Source organism: Manacus candei, unplaced genomic scaffold (assembly GCF_025592945.1).
Source record: "Manacus candei isolate 608988 ecotype Guabito, Panama unplaced genomic scaffold, ASM2559294v1 h1tg000008l, whole genome shotgun sequence".
NCBI classification, from domain to species: domain Eukaryota; kingdom Metazoa; phylum Chordata; class Aves; order Passeriformes; family Pipridae; genus Manacus; species Manacus candei.
Window position 1 is genome coordinate 17842584 of NW_026138056.1, and position 12580 is coordinate 17855163.

At 34.7% G+C, this 12580-nt stretch overlaps 1 protein-coding gene across 4 annotated transcripts in view; it reads right to left on the reverse strand.

Moving 5' to 3' along the window:
* The window catches only part of ST18 (ST18 C2H2C-type zinc finger transcription factor), a 182684-nt gene that overhangs the window by 106769 nt on the left and 63335 nt on the right, over positions 1-12580 (reverse strand). The window contains exon 1 of one of the 4 annotated variants that reach the window (XM_051774253.1): positions 9950-9975. The exons of the other annotated variants lie outside the window; for them this stretch is intronic. The gene's annotated coding sequence lies outside the window, so the exon portion shown is untranslated. Of the gene's footprint in view, positions 1-9949; positions 9976-12580 lie in introns of those variants that run through there. 4 annotated transcript variants of the gene reach the window in all.

Genomic DNA, 12580 nt, shown 5'->3' on the forward strand with positions numbered 1-12580 from the left:
ATCCTAATCTCCCCATCTCCCCATATAAACAGAAAAATCCTCAGCTACTCTTCTTCTCTTTTGGAGAAAATATGGCAATTTGTATTCCAGTTTTTCAAGCCAAAGTTACAGGGGGCTAAAATAGGGCTTTATAATGGAAGTTGATTGCAACCCTTACTACAGAGAGGCTACTGCCTTTCCATAATAAAGAGCTGCACATTTCCAGTGAGGGGAGGAGAATACTGCTCTGCATGACTTCTTGTAATTTTGTTTCTTTAAATTGAGGTTGTGTCTTGAGAACTTTCTTAGTTCTTTTGAGCATGAAGTTTGATATTTCACTTCATGTGGTTTTAATTTTGATCTAACACACTGGCATTTTGCAGTTGACACATTTTAGAAATAGGGAAAAATATGAAGCTTTGCACTTTTTCAGAGCTGTGATCTCAATTTAGTTTGGGGGTTTAGTTTCTTTTTTTTTTTTTTTTTTTTTTTTTTATTTTGTTTTGGTATGAATCATATGAAAAGGCTGTGGAGGCTAAAGCAGCAATTTAAACGTATTTGGATTTAGTTTCCTTGTGTTGTATTGTCTTCTTGCTTAATGGTAGAATGATTTTTGGCTGTTTAAATTTCAGTCTGGAATGTGTGCTGGCAGTTCTGATTTTTTCTGGGCATAAAATTGGGGAGACCACAGAGATGGTGTCAGGAATGCAAACTGTGATCATAGTAACCAGTGCCCAGGTATGAGATTATTAGCATCAGTTTCTATTGCACAAAGGTTTGACTAGAATTAATTTTTTCAGTCGTGTGGATGCTTCACCACAGTTAAAGGTTGCTGAAAACCAACAAATAGCAAGTAAAAGAATGATTTTATGCAAACATAAGTTTGGATTGTTTTATAAGAATTACAAGTCAAATTGGTGTGTGGTTTTTTTCAATGTCTTCAAGGGACCGCAAAAGAGGATGTCCTTGGAGGAAATATTTAGGTGCATTTAAATCCAGACATATGGTCTGGTCTCCAAAACTTTGATGCAGATTGAATTCCATTCCTATCTATTGCTCTATTGCTACTAATATCTGCAAAAAAACATTGAGCTAGTGTTTGTGTTATGTCTATGATTAGTGAACATAACATTTTTAAATATTTTCATTATGGTGATAGGTCAGAGCATCTTCTAAATTGGAGCCTTGCATTAGGGCATAAGGTGTGTAATTTAAGAGCCTACCACACTTCCTAGCACTCCTCCTGGGTATAAAGGTTCTCACATTTTTAGAGACAGTAGGCAAAATACTTCACTTTTACAAAAGAGGGTTTTTTCCTCACAGATTGAAAACTCTTTGGAGCAGAACTATAAGGTACCAATGAGCATTGCTAAAAGATTTATGCATTTTAATTCTTTTCTCCAGTATTAAAATCTTCAGTGACTATGGAGGAAATTAGTTTAAAAATTTAATTCTCATACTCACTTATTAATTGAAATGATGGAATAAAGAACTGTATTTAAAGACAGAATTTACATTTCACATTTACAAAATGTCTCCTAATATTACTGCCTAAGCATATTCCATGTATTTAGTTACTGTGTATTCATGAGTAGTCTTTCATGTTAAAATTATCTTTTCCAAATATTAATGAAAACAGTAATATTGTTTTTCAAAAATATTATCCATAAAACAAGAGTGTGACATTTCACACTTGAGAAGAGTATTATTATATTACTAGAAGAGAAAACTGGAATCATGCTTTTTTGGGTATCCAGGAAGAATATTTTCTTTCTGGACTCAAAGTGGAAAAAAAATTAATTATGAGGTCTTGAAGAATCAGTAACACTTTTTTTCTCTTCAAGTCTATGTGTGAAAAAACATGTGAAAGACCATTTACTGCTCATAAAACAAAGTACGTGTGGACCACATAATACCTTTTTTTGTTTTACAAGTCAGTTCTAAATGTAGAATGTTTCAGCACTTGTTATAATGTATCTAAACCATAATTTTGTGTAGCAAATGTAAAAGCAATCTCTGATTGTATACATACCACATCAAATTCCCATTTCCACACAGAAAGAGTGACCCAAATTATAAGAGTTAAAATTTAAGTCCCTTAAATAAAAAATGTAATTTTCCCTTTTCAAACAAAATACACAAAATAGGTAATTGAAGAAATGTACATTCAGAGGATTTTATTCAAATGTGAAGCTAGTTTATTTTCCAGGTTGTCAAAAAGAAGTAGCAAATGTGGTATGACTCATGCTAGTTGAAAATCCACATCTTTATAATTCAAACTTGCATTAAGAAAATAAGTAAAAATTAAATTCTTTGAATTAATCTTTATTGCTCATTTAGTCAAATGATAGTAAGAATTAGATATTTAAATCGCTATGATTTGCAGCTGTCTCTACTCATCTGGGTTCTGCAAGAGTTGACTAAAATATTATGATATAAACTCTGTAGACCTCTAACTCCATAGAATCCACTGGCATTAAATTAAAACTGAGTAAGGCCAGGAAAAAACACCAAACTGTGAATGGATCAACTGATATTTTTAATTCTGCTTAGTAGGTGCCATTGACTGAAAACCAAAATGCAATCACAAATGCACCAGGAATGTAGTAAAAATAACACATTTGATTGTTTTCCTAATTAACTTGCCAAAGATATGACTAATTTTATGATGTTTTAAAGCATTATGCATTAACTTGCACACTGCTACATCTAGAAAGTCAGTTAAGGACAGAAATTTTGGTAGAGTAAGCATTGTCAAACACAGGACAAGAACCAAGGAGCCTGTAGGTCCCAGTATAATGTCTTCTTCACAAAAAGTCATCTTAAAATAAATCCATGATCAGAGTTAAATCTACTAAAGCCAGAAAATTGAAATTTAGGCCTTTAATATATTACTCACTTGCTTAATTATGTACTTCTGTTGAAGTTATTTTGTTCTTTGCCTTGGAGGCTCAAACTTTCCATAAATAAACAGTACATCCAGGAGTTTAAGACACACCAAACCCAGTCATACAAACCACCAGACCTTCCATCACTAAGAAAAGGCCTGTCACTGGGACTTCAAAAATACCAGTGTGTCTGACAGCATTCCTGGGAAAAAAAGTGCAATTCATTGGCAGATATTGAGCAGGAACGGCACATCACTAGTTCTCAATGGCTAGTTTGAGTGCTATAAACAGTCTGAAATTATGTTCCCAAAGAGTAATAAACACAAAGTAGTCACTTCTATTAAAAGAACAAAATAATTAAGACAGTACCAAATCTTAATAGCTTTTTTTTCCCAAAAATCAGCTGATAGCCACTGTTTGTTAAAGAGACTAGGTTTAGTGTGCTAGCTGTGAGACTATATGATTTAGTGGTTGTTCACTTCTAAGTTCCTACATGGAGCATTGCAAAGGGTTACCTGACCTTACACACTATTCAGATAGCAATGCTGAGACCCAGTGCAGAACCATTACCTAACAAGCTCAGAATTTATCTTCTTTCATTAACTTTAAGACCTTAAACATAATATGACAATTTTTGTGGCTTAAAAGTATATAAGCATCTGTTAGCAGAAGCCCTTTATCTCATATAACAAGAGAATTCCGTTTATAATGTGTCACCAGCTGCTCAGTCAAAATGGGTTCTATTAGAACTAATTTAATTTTACATAAGTTGATCTATTTGCATTCTGAGTCTCCAGTTAAATGACTAGGTACTATTTTGTAGACTGATCCCGCTTCAAGCCTCAGTGTGTGGACAATGCTTAATCAGTGTGTACATCAGGAAATAAACGTAATCAGCAAGTGCACTAATTAAGCCAGGAAAATTTTGCAACATGCATACACTGTATGGATTAACAAGGCAATTCATTAGAAATCTTAATTATGGAATATTATATTTTCCGTACATTTTATTTTATGATGCTTCAGATGAGTTTTCTCTAAACACAGAAGCCAGCTACACTTCTCAAAGTAGACAGTGAGATGCTTTTAACTCAGGCACATCTGTGTAGCCTCTAGTCTGAAAGCCTCTATGGAAAACATGCTTTGTTATCTCCAGCCAGATAACCTGATATGCTCTCTTAAACAAGCAATTGCTAATCAGATGTTAAGATGAAGATGACTGAAAAATAAATACAAAATACAACATATAGACAAAAACTTCATTTGGTGATATGGAGCCTTTTCTCATCCTTTAAACAGGTTTTTAACATGTTTATTTCTGAAAAGTCAACAAATAGACACCTTAGAGCTTGAGACACAGCACCAAGGTTTTAATGAAAAAAGGTTCTGTGGAACTCAGAATGCTTCAAGCTTTTGGTATAAATTGGTGGCAAGACTCCAGTCTGAAGCAGACATGTCAATAAATTCCAAACATGCATGCTGGTAAATATGCGAGCCCTTCTTTGGGAAAAATCTCTACTTCTTTGACTCCCTGTCTAACAAAAGATCACATTCTAGGGTACACCTTCATGTAAACTTCTTGCTGAAGGAGTTTACTTGTGGAATAAAGGAGATTAGTCTGCTTGATTGTACAGGGAATCAATCAAGCAGTTTGTATCAGCATAAGTGGACTTTAAATAAAGCATTTTATCTGTCAAACAGAAGTATTATAACTGACTTCTCCTGAAGCTGTCCTGTACCAACAGAAGAGAGCTCAGAATGTCAGCATAGCTTTCTTCTCTGTATCCAAGAAATAGGCTGTTTCAGAGCTGCACACGGGTAAGATCATTGTATTACTTCTAAGCCCTGCACATACAGCTTTCATTTTACAGGGAAGACTACCATGATGTTAAATAATGGTGAAGTGGTTCCTGCAGCATGTTCTGAAGATGGAGACTGCCCCCTTTATACAGTAAAAGGATACGTTACTATGCTTAGGAAATAAGAAATGTCTAATGGGATAGAAAGTGTATGTATAGCTATTCATCTGTCAGGTGTTCCAGGTCCAAAGAGTCCCAACAACGTCTCTTGGAGCAGGTGCTCATCATTACAGTGATAAATGGGAGAAAAAACAGAGTTGAAAGTCCCCTAGCATATTCTTTTTAAACCTTTGGTTAGAATACCAGGGAAGGAAGTTTCTACATAGGCCCAAAACATAGATCATCCATCTCTAACATGATATGTTATCCTTCTTGCCCTTTTAGTAACTCATTCTTTTCTCCATTTCCATCTTTATCTCAAAATCACTTGTGGGAGGTGCACGTACATTTTCAGCTCTATAGATGCAATCTGCATAAACTATCAGCAGATTCACTGTAGGGGAATATTCTAGTCATCACAAGAATAGGTGAAATGGTGTTATGAATCTTTGCCGTTATCGAAGCCAAGCTTATTCCTTAGAAAATAGGTGGGATTGAATTCCAATGTTAATTCAGTTTAGGTGTGTCTGAATGGTGGCAAATGGGCACACTTATGTGTTTTCCTTTTACCACACTACAGGATAAATTTTGTTCTTGTTTCTACTATGCCAGTGTTCCTGCCTCTTGCTATCTCTTGTATTAAGTGGAATAAGTCTGTTGTAACTTAAACATTACTTTACATTAAGGTTAGAAAAGTCTATGGGCTTTAACTGTAAACTTAAAAAATACTGTCAAATAAGAGTTACACTCTGATCTGTTGCTAGCAGAAATGCCAAGCAGTGCCCATATTGGGATGGTCCCTTGGCATCTGCATGAGTCATAAACGTGTCTTTTGGCCACTGCTTCATTTATTGCTCATTATGTTTGTTGTGGACTGGTAAAGGCAGATATAAATAGAAAAATGCTTACGTAATATGACGGACAGATTTTGTTTAAACATTTTCAATAGCCCAGCCAAAACCTGACAAAGTAGCTATTATTGGCATCTGAAAATTCCTGTTCCATAAAGGATTATTTATGTATATTTAGGCCACACCATTTTATTTGTGGCAACAGGCATGACCAAAAAAACAAGGAAAAAAAAAAGAGAGAGAGAGGAAACCAGGGGCTAATATATTCAGTGAAAGCACTTAGATATATGAAATATTCATGTGTGGGATACAGGGCTTAACAGTACAATTAAAATGCATTCCCAAAACAGAGGCCAGATCACTTAAATGAGATGGAAAAGGATATGTGACAGCACCAAACCCTTGTCCAGAGTTCTGGCCTAAAGGCAATGAAATAAGTGAATTGACAATCTGGGTAAAGCTTTTGTTGTTGAGAGCAATAATTCACATATTCTTTGTATGAACATGACAAGTGGAAATTACTTTTACATCCAGTTCTTCCTTCTGTCCTAAACCAGCCTGTGATACAGCTTAAGTTTTTTAAAAGGACACTGGTCATCATCATAGTCCAACAGTATAGAAAATAAAAGATTTAAGTTCTGAAACTTCCCTAATCCTGTAGTAATACTTCTTTTCACATCACAGATTGTACTTATTGCTTTCTTGAGACCACTAAATTATGATAGTGCCTGGTTTTTAATTTGAGTTTAAAAATAAACTGTCTTTTTATAAAGTTCACTTGAAGTATAAATTAATTTGCATTAGTTTATCAGTTACAAAGTATATTTGCCTTTGAGCAATGACTTTGTCACATCATCAAGTCATGGAAAATTCAATCTGTCATAGGCTGAAGGGCCAAACTATAATAACTTCATTACAGCATCACAAAGGGAGACACGGGAAATTATACTGACGGTAAATTATTTCTCTCAAATCTCAACAGTTAGAGGACTTTTCTAATAATATCAATTTAGAAGAATACAATCTATGTCATTGCAGATTTCACAAAGTGCAGAGGTCATACTGAGCAAGCGTGGACAAAAGTGATTTTCCATTTGACTGTATGCTATAAAGTATGAATTATCCCAGACTTGTTTCAGGGACCCCTTTTCTACCAATATTATCAGCATATGGTGATAATATGCTTATTCTACCATATGACATCAGCAGTGGTGATAAACAGCAGTTGCTTACATCTGAACAATGTAAATTGTTAGATTCTCAAATTTTACAAAACTCTCTGGAAATAATTGTTAGTATAAGCCTTCAGAAGACCCAAATACTTTGTTCAGAACTGTGGTATTGCTAACTGGGTTAATAGATTCAATAATTAATTTAATAGGTATTATCCTGACCTAAACAGCTAGGGGATTGTACTGCATTAGTAAAATGATACAGACAGGTGGAAATTGCTATCAGCGTAGTTGTGAATTGAATAGTAGTGGAACTGATTTAAATCAGCTCACCTGGTTTAAGCCTGTGCCTCAATTTAACTCAAATAGTTAATCAGTGAATTTTTCAAACCCATCAGATTAGCTATCTTACAAAAACTTCCTGTAACCATCAATATTTACACATAAAAATAAATATTTTGGACATACAAGATATAGGGTTACCAGATGCCAAGTACTGACATTTGAAAATATGGTCCTGAGTGTCATACTGCCCTTGATTGATGCATACAGATCACAATGACTTCAGAGAGTCTTCTACACACAGATTGAGGGTAAGATACGATGGTAATAAAATGAACATTAATCTATGAATAGAGTTGTTCTCCACCATAGGGCAATGATAGATTCACTGTAAACCTTTTCCATCTGTCAAGTGCACTGCAGTTCTTGTGCTTACACTAATATTCTTTCATATTTATAGCAGTGGCTTTTGAACACCACATCAGACTGAATTCAAAATATTCCAAATAAAAATAGTGTTATAAAAATCCAAAACTGGTTTGGAAAGAAAAAAAGACTGTAAATTTCAAATGAATCTGTCTTCAGACTGAACAATGAATTCCAACTAACAACATTAACATCACTAAAATACAAATATTGAGAGTGTATTTATTGAAATAATTGTCTATAGTTCTTCATATGGGAGAAATAAAAAAGCTAAACCACTGACAGAATCACGGTTCAGGGGAAACGACCAACCTCCTACCAACAGTGGAGAAGTGAGGACTACAGTACTTCTCCAGTACATTAGGTTCACTCCTCAGTCTGAGTTTATATTAGTGGTACATGTGAACACACAAAACATTTTATTTTTATGGGAAACATTTCAAAGCAGGTTCATGGCATAGGTAAACGCATTGAAGCAAATAATGAGAAACAATACGCTAATACTGGTTGCATTATTTGCTGATAGTAATTGAATTTAACTTAAAAATATTATTTAATCATTTAAAAAGTTGGTTGAATAATGAAAATAATTACTTACGAGTATTTTACTGTCAATTGATGTAAAAATGTGAATAGGTCACATAATTAAACATTATTTGACTATTTATACAACTAATTGAATAAAGGAAACATTTATTCACCAGTAACACATTCATCTAGTATAGAAGAAAGGAAACAAACAATTTGCAAATCAGACCTACATTAAAAGGATGTGGTGAATATCTGTAATATTGTCCAAATTTCTGTTATTGTTACAAAGAATGTGAAAGCTTACTGAAATAATATTGTCATTTACAATAATAGAACCTCAAAAAGGAAATAATTTGGCTAGAACACACTGGTATCATTAATCCACTGTATATTTAACTTGATGAATGGGACGACATTTCAAAGCACAGAAGGAAGAATAATCTCATATTTTAGGTACAGGACCAAGAACTAGATGACCTGTTTTCTACTCTTAGTCTTATCATCAATTATTTTCACAGGATTTTCACCTCTCTAGCTGGAAATTACTTGTCTCTGAGCTAATTACTTTCACCTAAGGCAAAGCTATGAGTTTTATTCACAGTCCAGTGAATAACCAAGTAGCTTTAACTACCTTTGAGTTAGGGCAACTGTACTAACATGGGTATAATTAACTGAGGCTCAGAAGAATAGAATGCTCGAAAGAAACATTATTCTTACAAGGTGTCTCACTTCAGCTTCCTAAAGGGTTCCTGTGAGGGGATCTTTCATCAGTCAGTGAAATCAATGATTAAGTGTGAATAACTATCATTGCTGATGTTACTTGACACTTTAAAAAAATAATCTGCCTGAAACACATGAAAACAAAGCAGTTGGAAGCACAAACATAAAACTGTGAAAAACCACCTGCAACTGGTGATTTATGCAGTATTCAAGTTCACTTAACCAGTGCAGGGGCTGAGGTGATGAATACATCCCTTTCATCAGGAATCTCAGTTTATCGAAAATGTCAAGTTCCCAATGTCCTTATCTATGACACAACACCAGTCTTTGGAAGACGCAGTGTGCTTTCATTACAGTATCTGTAGTCTCTTGGAAAGCAGTGGGCAACTTCACCCCAGATGAGCAACATTCAGCTCTTCTCTCTGTGCTTCATCTCTAATTATTATTAGACAGCTGGTATAGTACTGAATTTTATAAAGAATCTTTGGCTGATTCACTTCACCAACCTCAATTCTATTGTCTGTGTTCTCTGCTCCTCAGCAGAAAGCAGACTTAAAAGGTCCAAGGCATCTGCTCTTACTCAACAGAAACAGGATACTGGTACCACAGCAGGAAACCAGAATTAAGAAAAGGGCAATATTGTAAAATAATAAAAGTAAAAAAATTGTTTCTCAGGCCTTGAGAAAGAGTCTAATTTTATCTTTGTAAGGTCAGATATCTGTTAATTTTAATCTGAAAAGGACTCTAAAACTATGTAAACAAGTTTAAGACTGCAAGTATAGCTCTTTTTCAAACCAAAGCAAAGGCTAACACAATCAAAAACTCAAATGCTAATTTCTGATTATTCAGAATTCAGTAGCAATCGTGTTATTTTGTATTGAGGCACAATACCAAATGTCAACAAGAAAAATCAGCTTAATGTTTTAACCTTTTTTGTTCTGACAGAAATGAAATTTCGCCCTACACCTTTCCCTTTCAAACAGAATTCATGCAAAACTGGCCACTTCAGTGAAATATTTTGACTTTGGCAGAACTGCACATTCTCTGAGCAGCAATACTGGTCAGCCCTTAGCTATAAAGCTGCATATTAATTAATGACTTGAACAAGCTTGCAAAGCCAAAAACTGAATTCTAATACGGACCTGTACTTTTTTTCTGTATCTTCCTCTTCAGAGTACAGTATAATATAGTGCAGATGATGAATATTTATTCAACCCTGATCATACTTGAGCTGCATTAGTGCACTTTAGATTAAAGCTTTGTTGTTTCTACTGCCAATTCTCGTGCATGGTAATATTTTACATTTTAGATCTTTTGATTTACACGTAAAAATACACTTATTGTAATGTCTGCCTTATTAACCCTCTTTTCTGTTCTACATTCTATTCATGGCAGTATTGTATTCATGAGGTGGGTTATCATATTTACAAACTTCCTTATTTACTGCAAATGCAGAAATTAATATTATTAACTATGCATTCATTACAAAACTTAGATGTCCAGACTTAAAGTAAGATCTTATTCTGCTTAAAACATTTCACTCTCAAGAACATGGACATGTTTATTTTTCATTTTTAATTAATATAGAGATGAAGCTATTGTGTAGTAAAAAGTGATGGTGCCTCCACAAACAACACAGGATCCTACAAGATACTAGCAACAGGAAACCTGACCATGCAGCACCTTTAGATGCCAAGAATATGGCTTATTGAAGCTATACATTTAGTAATGCATCTGGAAAGGCCACCCAGATGTCATCGGTACCCTCCAAGACATTATTTCCTTAACTGGCCTCTCAGAGTCCAAATGGATTTTGGGACTTTTTTGACTTTGGTTTATAAGATACTGGAGAGAGGGAAATTTCAGAGTTAGACAGGTTGGTATGACTAGATGGAAGGCATGAAGTGCACAGCCACGTAGCTGCTGTATCAGGTAATGCCTCGTGAGCTGGTGCTACAGGGAAAGCTTACTTATGGTTTTGTTTTTTGGTTTTGGTTGTTTTTTTTTAACGGCATTATAGAGAAAGGAACAAGCATCTCTGCTAATCATTGTCACCTACTATTCTGAACTTAACTTCATCATTCACACAGCTAAGCCCTACTGAAAAGAGGAGACTCATTCACATCTACAAATTCAGCACTGAGGGAAACATTTCTTCCCAACCCCAAACAAGTAGTGCAATTGTCAAGAGTAAGCATAACGCTCACTATAAACTGGGTAAGAACAGAGCAGAGTAAAAGTAGTATCTCCACCCAATTATACTGGAGAAAAAAAAACACACTAAAAATTTCTCTTACTGGCTTTATATGTGCTCTTTTCTTTCCATTTCTCTTCCTTTCTCCTCACATGGAGATTTTACAAGGCTTTTAAAATATAAGAACAATGAAACCAGAACTGGACACGTAAAGAAAAGTCTAGATAAGCATACTGCAGCATAAATATCATGTCAGAATCTGATAATCCTCAAAGATCTTACTTCCAGTACAAGCAACACGGTGCTTTCAAGGTACAAGCACAACTCTGCCTATATAAAAACACAGATGTGTTTGGTATATTGCCACTGCAAATACAGAACATTTTCTTATGGTTGTGCATCTGCCAGCACCAGTTCCTTCAAACAAAATTATCATGGTGCGCTATAGTACAAACAAAAAAACCATCGATGTTAAAAAACATGATATCCGAAAATGCAACTATGTGATAAATGAAATAATGTGTGAAGTAATGAAAGGATTGAAGAGAGAAAGGAAGTAGGTCATTATTCATAATTTGAACTTTTATATTAATAACATCTATTTATCTCTATATGAGAGTATCTTATAATGTCAGTAAATCTGTTTACAACATACAGAAAAACACACAAATTTCCTGATCTAAGGAACTAAGAGATAGTCAAAGCAAAAGAAAGAATAAAACTGTGGAAAACAAAGTGATGCAGCCCGACAAAGGCAGACAGTAACAATAATACAGCCACCTAAAAAAAACTTAGAACATTTGCAAACTATTTTTACCTATGTATGTGTAGAAGGCAATCACATTCTCAGTTACATTTCCTAATGAGATGGTCTAGAGATAAAGTGAGCAAGTACGCCCCTACCAAAAGTTGTTTCTGAAGAGTGGGTTTCAGCATTCCCTCAAGAGGGCTGTCATCTCACTGCATCTGAACATCTTGAGAGCACAGGTACAGGTCCATTTGGACACTCAGCTTGTCTTAGAACAGCAAAAATTAGAGACACAAAAGACAGTTATAAAGAACTTTTAAGACCTTCAGTATCCTCAGACAACAACTCAAGTAGTCAATTATCAAACCCCAAGAGACATTTTCCTTTATGAGAAAAAATGTAGAGTAACCAGAACCAGATTCATGGTGTTGTAACATAGCTACTCAGAAACTCACCATAAATGAAATATAAGTGAGACTGTGGATCCCAGAGAGCTCAAACAGCATGCACTACCAGAAATTAAATTGTTAAATATTTTGGCTAACTGCCATTTCAGTGATCCTTAGTCTGAAATATTTGGCTAGTAAATACAGTATCTTTAATTTTAATCAGATTTGAGTGTTTGTAAATGATGCAGCTGTTGCTATAAAGATAATTAAATAACCAAATAACCAACAACTTTAATTTTAAGGGTTTTTCTTGAGAGACTTGAAGATTAGAGTTATTTGCAAACTCCTCAGACCCCACTGCTCTCATCACTGAGAAAGAAAAAATCTGAATGCATAGTCTACGTGAAACATATTTGCTGTCTTAGCCCAGTTGCGAAGCATG